We start from the raw sequence: 11761 nt of genomic DNA, 5'->3' as shown, positions 1-11761 counted from the left end.
AAAACTGAAGTAGAAATAATTCCTGATTTGATAGCTTTCAACAAATTAAATGTCTGTTGATATTGGATGAATCCTCATAATACATTTACAGTGAATAGATTCTTCAGTTTCACATTGCCATCCAAACACATAAAAATGACATCAATAATTCCATATCAAAATATAGTCTGACCTATATTCAGCTCTTTTTTTTTTTTTTACATCGGTCCACATAGGCTTTGTATATCAAGTTTTATTTAAAAAAAATTTGATATTCCGCTCATCAGTTTACTGAGCGGTGTACAATACAATGAACTAACATACAGTAACGATAGGTGTGGAGGGTAGGAAATACAATTCAGATAGGATAGGGAGCCATTTAGGGATTGAACGAAAGGGAGGGGTCCTGTTTGTAAGCAGAGGTCAGGGACAGAGTTTAGAGGTTAAAGGCATCTTTAAATAAAAATGTTTTTAATTTGCCTTTAAAATGCTCTAATACTGTTTCTTCCTGTATTTCGGTAAGCATTGCATTCCTGAAATTAAGCACCAGGTCATACCCCTTTATCAGCACTAAATATCTGGGTATACTGAAAGCCATCGGCTCGTATCAGCACCTTGGTTTGATGCGCTAATGATGCCATTATCCTGTGGCCAATAAAAATGTTTACTATGTCAGCATTTATCACCATCTATGTTGTAGGCAGTAAGACCCTGATCCTCTAACCAGCGCTGCTGTCTGTGGCTGCCTTAAAAGTGGCTGCTGATCATGTGTCAACACAGTCTTTGTCTCCACTACCTCTACTGGGAGACTGTTCTAGAGTGTGGCGCAGTGGTTATAGCTACAGCCTCAACACCCTGAGGTTGTGGGTTCAAACCCATACTACTCCTTGTGACCCTGGGTAAGTCACTTAATCCCCATATTGCCCCAGGTGAGCCCGCTAGGACAGACATGGAAAAATGCTTGAGTACCTGAATAAATTCATGTAAACCTGTCTGAGCTCCCCTAGGAGAACGGTATAGAAAATTGAATAAATAAATAAAATCTACCACCCTTTCAGTAAAAAAGTATTTCCTTAGATTATCTTAAGACTGTTACCTCTTAATATTATTCTATGCCCTCTCACTCTGGAGTTTCCTTTTTTGGATGTTTCAAAATATTTATGTTTAAATATGTTTATTAATTTTGCAAAAAAGCAAGAAAATATTATTACAAACACAATATGCAAGAACTACAACCATGTATCATCCCCCCTCCCAGTCTCCACCACCCCACCACCCCAATATCCCACAAGAACAAATGATCCATCTTCCAATATACAAATAGCATTACGGGTTTAACAGGTTACTACGAGCTTTATGAGTCAACGTAAGCCAAAAGGGTTCCCAAACAGAACAATATAAACGGCCCTTAGGAGTGTCCAGTGAGGTCAAGGACATACGCTCCATAGACGCTTGACGAAGCATGAGAGTGCGCCAAAGTGACACAGTTGGTGGGTCCGATACAATCCAGCAAAAGGAAGGTCCGAGCCAAAAAACCCCGGAAGCCCTTCGGAGACACCCGGGGGAGAGAATCCATCGTGAAAAGCAGTTCAGGGCGGTTAACATAGCCGTGGTGCCACATTGAGGCAATGTGCTGTTGCAATTGAGTCCAAAAGCCCTGGATCAAAGGGCAAGCCCAAAATTGATGACCCAGGGTCGCCCTGGGTTGCGCACATTTGAGACAATTGTCTGTGGGGCTAAGTTTAGCACGATATAAGTATGTTGGTGACCTGTAAAGGCGCAAGTAGAATTTATAGTTCAGTTCAAGGAAGGTCACATGAGAGGTGAGGTTATAGTTGTTTTTGAGACCCTGCTGAATGTGTAAGCCAGTCACCTCACAGGACAAGTCCCCAGACCAGCGAGCCGCGTAAGAGTCATAAGAAATGGACCCCAGACTCTCACGAAGAAAACGTAAGTGGAATTTCAGGGGAATCTGGGTCTGTGCAGATAAACAGAGCGCTTCTGAGATGGTCTCCTGACTTTGATTGGTGAGCCCCGCTGAAGGGAGAGATCGAACATATGATGCCATCTGAGCATAAGCCAACCAGTCCAGTGGTGTCCAATGATACTCAGTCTGCATAACTGGAAAAGACGGTACAGTACCCTGTGCTGTAACCACCTGAAAAATATATTGCAAATTAGAAGTTCTCCACACAGAAAGAGGAAACGTGGATGTCCCAGGTGGAAAGTCTTTGTTGTCCAGAAAAGGCAAGTAAGCTGTGGCAGTAGGGTTAATATGTAGCGCTTTACTTAAGCGCCTCCACACTTGACGTAACGGTTTAAAAAGCAAGTCACCAACTGGTGGTGGCCCCCTAGGAAGATGTAGAGTGTGCAACAAATAACTAAAATGGTATGGGGTGCAAAGAGCGAGTTCCGAGGCAGTGGCCGAAAAATGATGAGTGCCCCGGAACCAGTCATTTAAATGCCTCATTTGGCAAGCCTGAGAAAACAGACGAAGACTGTGAAGTCCCAGCCCTCCCTGCGCCTTTGGAAGCATCAAGATGGACAAAGAAATCCTAGCCCTTTTACCATTCCACAGATAAGAAGTCAGGTATTTCTTTATCGTGCTTAGTGGACAACAAAATAGGAAGCATTTGAAAAACATAAAGCCATTGGGGCAATAACACCATATTATATAAAGCAATTTTACCCATCAATGATAAAGGAAAGTCCCTCCAAATAGATAGTTTCTGTTAGGTGAGAGTCAGGAGTGGCAGGACATTCAAGGAATATAAACTAGTGAGATCCATGGATATGTTAATTCCCAGGTAAGTCAAGTGAGTAGTAGCCCAACGTAAGGGAAAAGTCCCCCTCCACCTAGCGGGTATTTCTCAGGACAGAGGAAGTACCAATGATTTTTGAAAGTTGAGAACCAATCCGGAATATAAACTAAATTCGTCTAAAATAGCCAATGCTCTCGTCAGGGAGGCTTGTGGGTCAGACAAGGCTAATAACATATCATCAGCAAACGCCAAAACACGCAATTGAGAGTCCCCCTCTGGAAGGCCCCTTAATCCATCGTCCCTCTGCAAAGTACGCAAAAAGGGATCCAGATAGAGCAAAAACAACAAGGGAGAAAGAGGGCTACCTTGTCTCGTACCCCGCGCTATCTGGAAGGATGGAGTCCTCGTACCATTCACTAAGATGCTAGCAGTGGGCGACGTGTTTAACAAACGAATCATATCAGAAAACCAACCGTTGACACCCATATAAGAGAGCACAGCAAAAAGGTATTGCCAGTTTATCTGATCAAAGGCCTTAGCCGCATCTAGGCTAACCAAAATGCCAGCCGTGTGTGTTACTTGAGCTCTATACATGGCCGTCAACAATCTTCGGACATTGAGAACCGAGTGGCGCTGCTTAACAAAGCCTACCTGTTTAAGTGGGGAAGCAAGGCTGCTAACCGATTGGCTAATACCTTGTCCAAAATTTTAATGTCTACATTGATGAGGGATATGGGCCGATATGATTCAATGTCTGTTTCCTGTTTCCCAGGTTTAGGAATTAATGTTATGTGGGCATGATTAGCTCCCTCCGGAAATGCTCCACCCAATCCTGCCGCATGATAGTAAGCCTCCAAAGGTCCACAGAGCTGCGAGATTAAAAGCTTGTAGAATTCCGGGGAAAACCCATCTGGACCCGGGGCCGTGCGGTTCCTAAGTTGTTTCACCGCTAACTGCATTTCCTTCCTCTGGATTGGTCTATTTAAGGAAAAACGCATGGGAGAGGACAATCGGGGCATCCCTGCATCCTCTAGGAAATCACTAGCCTCAGGACCCAGGTCCCCCTCTACCGAAGAGTAAAATTGTTTATAATGGCGAAAGAATCAATCAGCTATATCCCCTGTTCCAGTCACCTTCGTGCCATCGGGCAAAAGCAAGCAGGGAATATAGCGATTAGGCCGCTTGGGTTTAGTGAGAGAAGCAAGTAATCTGCCTGGTTTGTTCCCGTATTTGTAATATTTGTGTTGGGCATGATAAAGATATTTTTTAGCTCGCTCATGGAGCAGAGCATTTAGGGCAACCTGGGCAGAGGTCAACAGCTCATTAGAGCGTGGCGTTGGATGTGCCAAATGTTGTTTTTTAAGTGTCAAGCATTGCCGATCTAGGCGGATAATGCCCTGCGCCACGCGCTTCCTATAGACCACTACATAAGATATAATATCTCCCCGGAGAACAGACTTAGCTGCCTCCCAAAACAAGAGAGGTGTCTCCCTATGTTGAGCATTAAACCAAAGATAATCTTCCCACTTTTCAGTAAGGTACTTTACAAAGTCCGGATTATCCATTAGATAAGAAGGGAAGCGCCACCCCCCTGAAAATTGGGAATTCTCAATAAGTACATCAATCCATATCGGGCAGTGATCCGATACAGAGAGAGGACCAATTTCAGAAGCCTCAATCTGTGAAAAGAGAGGGGTTGAGACTAAAATGTAATCTATTCTGGAAAAAGTGTGGTGAACCCGAGATTGGTGCGTGAAATCTTTCTCCCGGGGATGTAACAAACACCAAGGGTCTACAAGGTCCAAGGCGTCACACAAATAGGGGAGACCTTTACTAGGAACTGAGCGGGGACGCGTTCCCGGCCCAGTACGGTCCTGCAATGGGTCCAAGACCTGATTAAAATCACCCAGGATCAGTAGTGGACGGGTAGGGTCACGTTGGCCTAATTGAACCAAGCCTGTAAAAAATTTATGATCATATTGATTAGGGCCATAGACTATAAGAATATTGAATACCCGATCCGACATTGTCACCCGACAGAGTAGAGACCTGCCCAAAGCATCCGCATACAATTACTCCACCCTTCCCTGAAACCCTTTACGCACCAATAGGGCTACACCCGCATGTTTGTTAGGGGAGGAAGCAGAAAAAATCTGACCCACCCATCCCCTTTGCAATTTAGCATGTTCCATCGTATTTAGTCGGGTCTCCTGTAGGCAAGCAAGATCCACCTTATGGTGTTTCAATCTACTCAGGATCTTGGAGCGCTTAACAGGAGACGTTATGCCCCCAACGTTCCAGGACAGTAGTCTGAATGTCCTACCACTCACCAGGGCCACAAAAGCATACTTGCCACAACAGTAATTCCTGGAATGCCCCAGGCACCCAGCCTTCGCCTAAGGGGCCACCAGAATTAAGAAACTCAAGAACCCCATGTAAAGAATCAAGTATACAATGCCCAGTCATTCTAGAGGATAGATCAAAAGATACACACTTCCCAACACACAAACCCCTTCCCACCCTCCACACAACCCCCCCCCTCCCACCCTCTGAACCCCAGTTCCCAAACTTCCCCCCAAAAGCAAAGAACCATCCAGTAACCGCTAGGATATCGGAAGGCGGAGCACGTCTCTGGTGCCATGGGAACTCGTCCCTTCCTTATACACAGAGAAAAATAATGTGGGAAAACAGCATAATCAGGAATACAACAAAATTAAAACAGGCAGGTACAAGAAAGCCCTGTTCAGCAAAGTTCAAGGTGTAGGTGACCCAGGGGCCCCCAATCTGTTAATAAATTCCCCAGCCAACACGTCCGAGTCAAACACGTGCCATTTGCCATCCAAGTGAATTTTCAAAATAGCTGGGTAAAGAAATAAGAAGTGACATTTGAGATCAGCCAGCTTCCTACAAAGGGGGTAGAAAACTTTCCTCTTATCAGTCAGGGCAGCAGAGTAGTCCTGTCCAATCCGAATGGGAGTGGAATCATAGTTCAGTTTCTCCCTTTTAAGATGAAATTCCCTGAGTATCTCCACTTTGTGCCTGTAATTGTGAAGTTTCCCAATCACTACCCTGGGCCTCTGGTCATTACCTGCACGGGATCCCACTCGGTGAACACGTTCAAAGTGTGCTGGGCCCAGGGTAGCCGGCATAGGCAGTTCGCTGGCATGCCAAGATTCAAGCACAGACAAAAGAGAGGTATCAGCGATCGTCTCAGGGAACCCCATAAAACGTAAGTTCCCCCTGCGGGACCTGTTCTTAAGATCTTCCAGTTTGGCTTGATGTTGGTCCAGTTGCGCTTTCATACGTGACACGTCCGCTATTACAACGCGGGCCTCATCTTCCGCCGCGGAAACATGTTCTTCCAGAGCAGTCACCCTCGCTGAGTGATCCTCCATAAGGGATTCTAGTTTTGTTAGTTGAGCTGACAACTGCTCCATGCTAGGAGATAAGGCCTGTGTAATTATTTGTTTTAGTTCCACCAGCGTCTCCGGCGTGAATTGTCTGAGCACACCACATGCAGGGTCCGCCATTTTATCTTCAGCGGGCTTACCCTTTTCCTTGTATTTCTTTGCAGATTTGGTCGACATGGCAGGCTGATTTTTAGAAAGATATCTGTCCATAAAGTTCCCCACCAAAGTCGTCGAAAAAACAAAAGAAAAAGAACGCCGTTCGTCCCGATTATCAGTGTAAGGAAGGGACGAGCTCCGGAGCTGGCTGAGCTAGATGCACGCCGGCTCACAGCATCACGTGACTTCAAAATATTTATTTGATGAAATTTTTCCAAAACCTTTGTAGAAAAGAAAAACAGTCTTATTCTGCAGCATTTTCTTGTGCTCTCAAGAAGCTTGCTTTCTTCTGAGCATTATGGTCCTATCTCTGGGCCAAAGAAAGCTTGGTAGTTTCTCCTCTTATTTTTTATGTTTCGCTTGGATTTCTTTTCATGAGCAGGATTCTTTCTTATAGCAGCATGAGCATTTTATACATATCTTCCATCATGTCTGGTTTCCTTTTAATTGAAAAAGACTCCCCTCATGTGTATTTATGTCACATAGGCATTTAAACATTTCTATCATATTCTCCCTCTCCCGCCTTTCCTCCAAAGTATACATATTCAGATCTTTAAGTCTGTCCCTGTACATTAATAATTTTAGTTGCCTTCTACTGGACCGACTCCATCATGTTTATACCCTTTGAAAGTGCAGTCTCCATAACTGCACACAATATTCAAAATGAGATCTGACCAGAGTCTTATACAGGGGCATCAATACCTCCTTTTTCCTACTGGCCATTCCTTCCCAGTCATCCTTCTAATTTTTGCCATCACCTTTTCAAACTGTTTTGCCACCTTAAAATCATCACATACCCAAGTCCCACTCCTCTTTCATGCACAAAAGTTCTTTACCCCCTAAACTGGACCAATCCCTCATGTTTCTGCAGCCCAAATGCATGACCTTGCATTTCTTAGCATCAAATCTTAGCTGCCAGATTTAAGACCATTCCTCAAGCTTCACTAGGACTTTCCTCAAATATTCCACACAATCAGGGGTGTCTATTCTATTGCAATTTTGGTATCATGTGTAAAAAGGCATATCTTACGTCAGCCTGTCCGCAATATTGCTTACAAAAATGTTAAAAGGAACAGGCCTAAGAACCAAACCTTGAGGCACATCACTGGTAACATCCCATTTCTCAGAGTGATCTCTATTGACCACAACCCTCTGTGGCCTTCCACTCAACCAGTTCCTGACCCAGTCTGTCACATTGGGTACCATACTAAGGGCACTCAGTTTATTTATTAGAAGCCTGTGTGGTACACTGTCAAAGGCTTTGATAAAACCTAAATATACCACATCTAGCACTCTCCTCCTATTCAATTCTCTGGTCACCCAGTCAAATAAATTGATCAGATTTGTCTGACAAGATCTTTCTCTTTTGATTCCATGTTGCCTTGTGTCCTGTAATCCACTGGATTCCAGAAATTATATTATTCTCTGTTTTGTTTCTATTAATTTATTTACCACAGAATCAGACTTACAGGCCTGTAGTTCCATACTTCTTTCTTAATTCCACTTTGGTAGAGAGGAACCACATCTGCCCTCCTCCAATCCTCTGGTACCACTCCCCACTCTAGAGAAGCATTGAAAAGGTCAACCAGCAGAGCCACCAGAACATTCCTAAGTTCCCTCAGTACCTTTGGATGTACACCATTGAGCCCCATCACTTTATTCACATTCAGTTTAGTGAGCTCTTCACAAATACAATCCTCTGAAAATTGATCAGGGTCTACCACACCTTTAGCCCTATTTGATTTTGTTTTCTGCAGTCCTACTTCTAGCACTTCAGCTGTGAACAAAAAACATTGATATTTTTTAAGCAATTCAGCCTTATCATTATCAGCTTCTACATATTCCTCCCCTTCACCTTTGAATCTCACAATTTTCCACTTCCTCCTCTCACTAACATATGTAAAAATTGTCTTGTCCCCCACTTTTCATTTTAACTTGCCTGCTATCTTTTCTTCCATTTGCATCTATGCTTTCCTGACTACTCGACCAGCTTCTCTTAATTTTTCCAGATATTTTTGTCTATCTTCTTCTTTCTGTGATCTTTTGTAATTTTCCTTACCTTCTCAGCTACTACTTTTGAGAACTAAAACGGCCTTCTTTCCTCTTATTGTTACATACTTTTCTTGCAAAATGGTTTGTTGCCCTTTCAGTTTTGCCATCTGCTTTCCTACTTCTTCCAGATGTTCCCATCCAGATAACAATTCCTCGACATAACACCTCCTCTGAACAAAGTTGTTTTTTTTAAGTTTAGAACCTTCACTTTTAAATGAGCCTTCTCTACACTTGTCTTAATATTAAACCACAGCATGTGGTGATCACTGGATGCCAAATGATCACCCACTATAACATTGGAAACACTTTCCCAGTTTGTAATCATTAAGTCCAGTATGACCCCTTCCCATATGGATTCCATTACCAACTGCTGGAACAGTTCTCCTTGCAGAGAATCCAAGATCTCCCTACTTATAGGTGATCTCTCAATAGGGGTAGTCCAATCAACATCTGGCATATTAAAATCTCCTATTAGTAGTACTTTACCTTTTACAGCTACATTTTAAATGCCTTCTATTAAATCTCTGTCCACTTCTGTGAAGGAAGTTTTTATATTATACCAATATAAATATATTTTCCATTTTCTCTTTCCAGTTTGACCCACAGTGCCTCTTCCTTACCCTGTTGATTCTGCAATTGTGTGACTTTAGTATAATCTTTAACTTATAATGCCACTCCCCCTTCTTTTCTTCCTACCCTGTCTTCCCTATACAGATTATTTATTTTATTTTATTTATTGAAAAATGTCTACATTACCTGGACCTAGATGGTTTCCAATTAACATACAAAATATAAATACCATATATCCCATAACTAAATTCAGGCTGTCTTAACATCTGCACTTCAAACTGACAGTCCTATTACATAAATGCATCAACAAATAACTATATTTTCAATAGTCTTTTAAAGCTAGTACGTAGATATGTAATTGACCTGAGAAGGCATTCCATAGTTTCACCCCAGCTACTAGTAACATAGAGGCTCTAGTATCTGCATAGTGTGCTTTTAACTCACTATCCACCACCAACCTCATTCCATTTTCTGATCTCAAAGCTCTCCCTGGTCTATATATCTTAAACATTTCCTAAAAACATACTGGATGCACCAGGAAGGGGTAGGCTGCCATTATGAAGGTGAACCTGCTGGTGGGAGGGAGCACTCCCTCCCACAGGATTGTCAATGGAGGCATGGGGTTGATGTCAGGGTGGGGTGCCAGGAATTCAAGGAGTGTCAGGGTGGAGTGCCGAAGTTCAGAGAGTGTCAGGGTGGAGTGTCGGGTGTTTGTGGAGTGCCAGGGTTTGATGGTGCCTGATGGCAAGAAGGAGTGGACATCCCTCCTGTAGATTATGCAGAGGAAAGGTACAGGGTATGTGGGGGTTGTTGAGGAATGTTAGGGGCTGCAGAATCGACGAGTATGAGGGCGGGAGGGAGAGAGGAATCAGATCTCCCTGCCGATTCAGTTGATCCTAGCAGGGGAATCCCCCCATCAGCTGAACCTGCAGGATTCCCCAAAACCAGCTCAACTGATCGATGTTCCCCTGCCATGATCAGACAAGGTGGTTGGGTACATCTGCAAAACTTGCTTTTGTCCACTTTTGATGTGGATGTTTTTATTTTAGAAATTGGCCAAAAAAGATAGACATCCTAAGGACCAAAACGTCCACATAGGTCATTTTCAAAAATAAAAGATAGACGGCTGGCTGTTTGGCAATAGATATTTTCTGTACTGGATTTCTGGACATTTTTTCCAAAACATCTAAATTTGACTTAGACATCCTTTCCAAAAATGTCCCTCCATGTCTTCTGCAGTTTTTTTTTTTTTAAGTTTTTAATGTCATTTCAGCATGATTAAATTAGGGCAGATTATTTCAAAAAGTATGGACAGTCAAGGCAAATGATACAAGATACTGTATAAATACTTCAGCTAACAGAGATCCCCCAAGTCCCACCAACTGAAGACCATCTTCTCCTATTCAGCATTGCATGCATGAAAGCTGAGCAGGCACAGGGTGAGGGTAGGGGCGGGACTACAGCAACGCTGAAATACTGCTGCTGGCTACAGAGCTTGGGAGAGTTCTGGTCACTTGACCTGAGGAAGAAGTGATGGTCATCATCCAGTGAGGCTTAGGATCCCCACCAACCACAGTACTACTACTATTTAACACTTCTATAGCACTGAAGGCAGTCTTGAAAGCAGTCTTAAAGAGGTGAGCTTTTAACTTGGACTTGAACACTGCCAGAGATGGAGACGGCCATAGAGATTCAGGCGGTTTGTTCCAGTCATACAGCACAGCAAGACAGAAAAGACGGTATCTAGATACGACTCACAAATTATTTCTGGCTTCCTTGAAGGGGGTGGTACTCCTCCAAAGCATTGGTCTCAGTTTTTCCTCATTATATCTAAAAATTCCTTGTGTGAATTTCTACAATGCAGGAACATTAGTAACTTTGTTTGCTCCAACAGGTTTTTGCATTATGTTATGTTACTGGAAAAAAAACTGTTTTTCAAAATATTTGAGCTGGGTATCTTTAGGACAAAATTCCAATCTATCAAAATCCAGACCACATTCTCAAACATGTACAATCTTTCCTTTGTTATCCTCAATGAGATTGCCTAATACACTTAAATACTACTCAGGATCACTCTGCTCAAATTCTCTGCATCGAGTAGGGTGGCAGCCAACTGTGCTATAAAACCTGTCATTGGTTTGATCCAGCTGTACAGCATCCTTGCTGTCCTGTAAATTTCCACCAGTAATCATAAACGTCAGTGCGCCTATTTTAACAGCACGCTCTATTACATCGCAAAAGTCATCTGGATGTTTCTGAGTACCTCGGTAAATCCCCTTGAACATAGAGTCAGTCAGATTGATGCCAATATCAACAAACTTGTACCGCGCCATGCTGACCGCAGCACCGCCCTCCCCCTGACAGCAAGGGAAATGTTTAGGGGGGGACTAAGCCCCCCTTTGTGGCTGTTGCCAATAATTGTGTACAGTATAAAATGCATTTCTGTTTTTATTTCTCCAATGCTGTAATACTTTCCGAGTTTACCTTCTTGAAGTTCCAAGTTTAATTTTGGTGATTTATATTTCTAATTTGTGATACTTTGCTCTGTATTTGGTCAAGTTCTACCTCTATTTTGTGTGTGAAGAAGTCATTTAAAATTGTTTTTATGTATGGTAATAGTGGCAAGTTAGAAAATAGGTGGTAGGGGCAAGGAGAAGAGGAGATTGGGGTCCCCTCCTTAATTTCTGTCCTGGGCACCAGCATGTCTACCACACCCTTGCTGGAGGACCAGCCTGAATAGGTCCTCTTTGCTGAAATTTGGTTGCCTCATTAGGGGTGCTATATTTGCTGTATGTCTCTGAACCTTAGATAGCGCTGCTACGTGAGCAAAAT

At 43.1% G+C, this 11761-nt stretch overlaps 1 pseudogene; it reads right to left on the bottom strand.

Moving 5' to 3' along the window:
* Positions 1–6484: 6484 nt before the first annotated feature.
* On the bottom strand, positions 6485–11262 carry LOC117363648 (annotated as a pseudogene).
* Positions 11263–11761: the final 499 nt, after the last annotated feature.

The sequence above is a fragment of the Geotrypetes seraphini genome, chromosome 1, assembly GCF_902459505.1.
Source record: "Geotrypetes seraphini chromosome 1, aGeoSer1.1, whole genome shotgun sequence".
Classification (NCBI taxonomy): domain Eukaryota; kingdom Metazoa; phylum Chordata; class Amphibia; order Gymnophiona; family Dermophiidae; genus Geotrypetes; species Geotrypetes seraphini.
The sequence above is the reverse complement of the archived record's forward strand: the minus strand, read 5'-3'. Positions and strand labels throughout refer to the sequence as shown.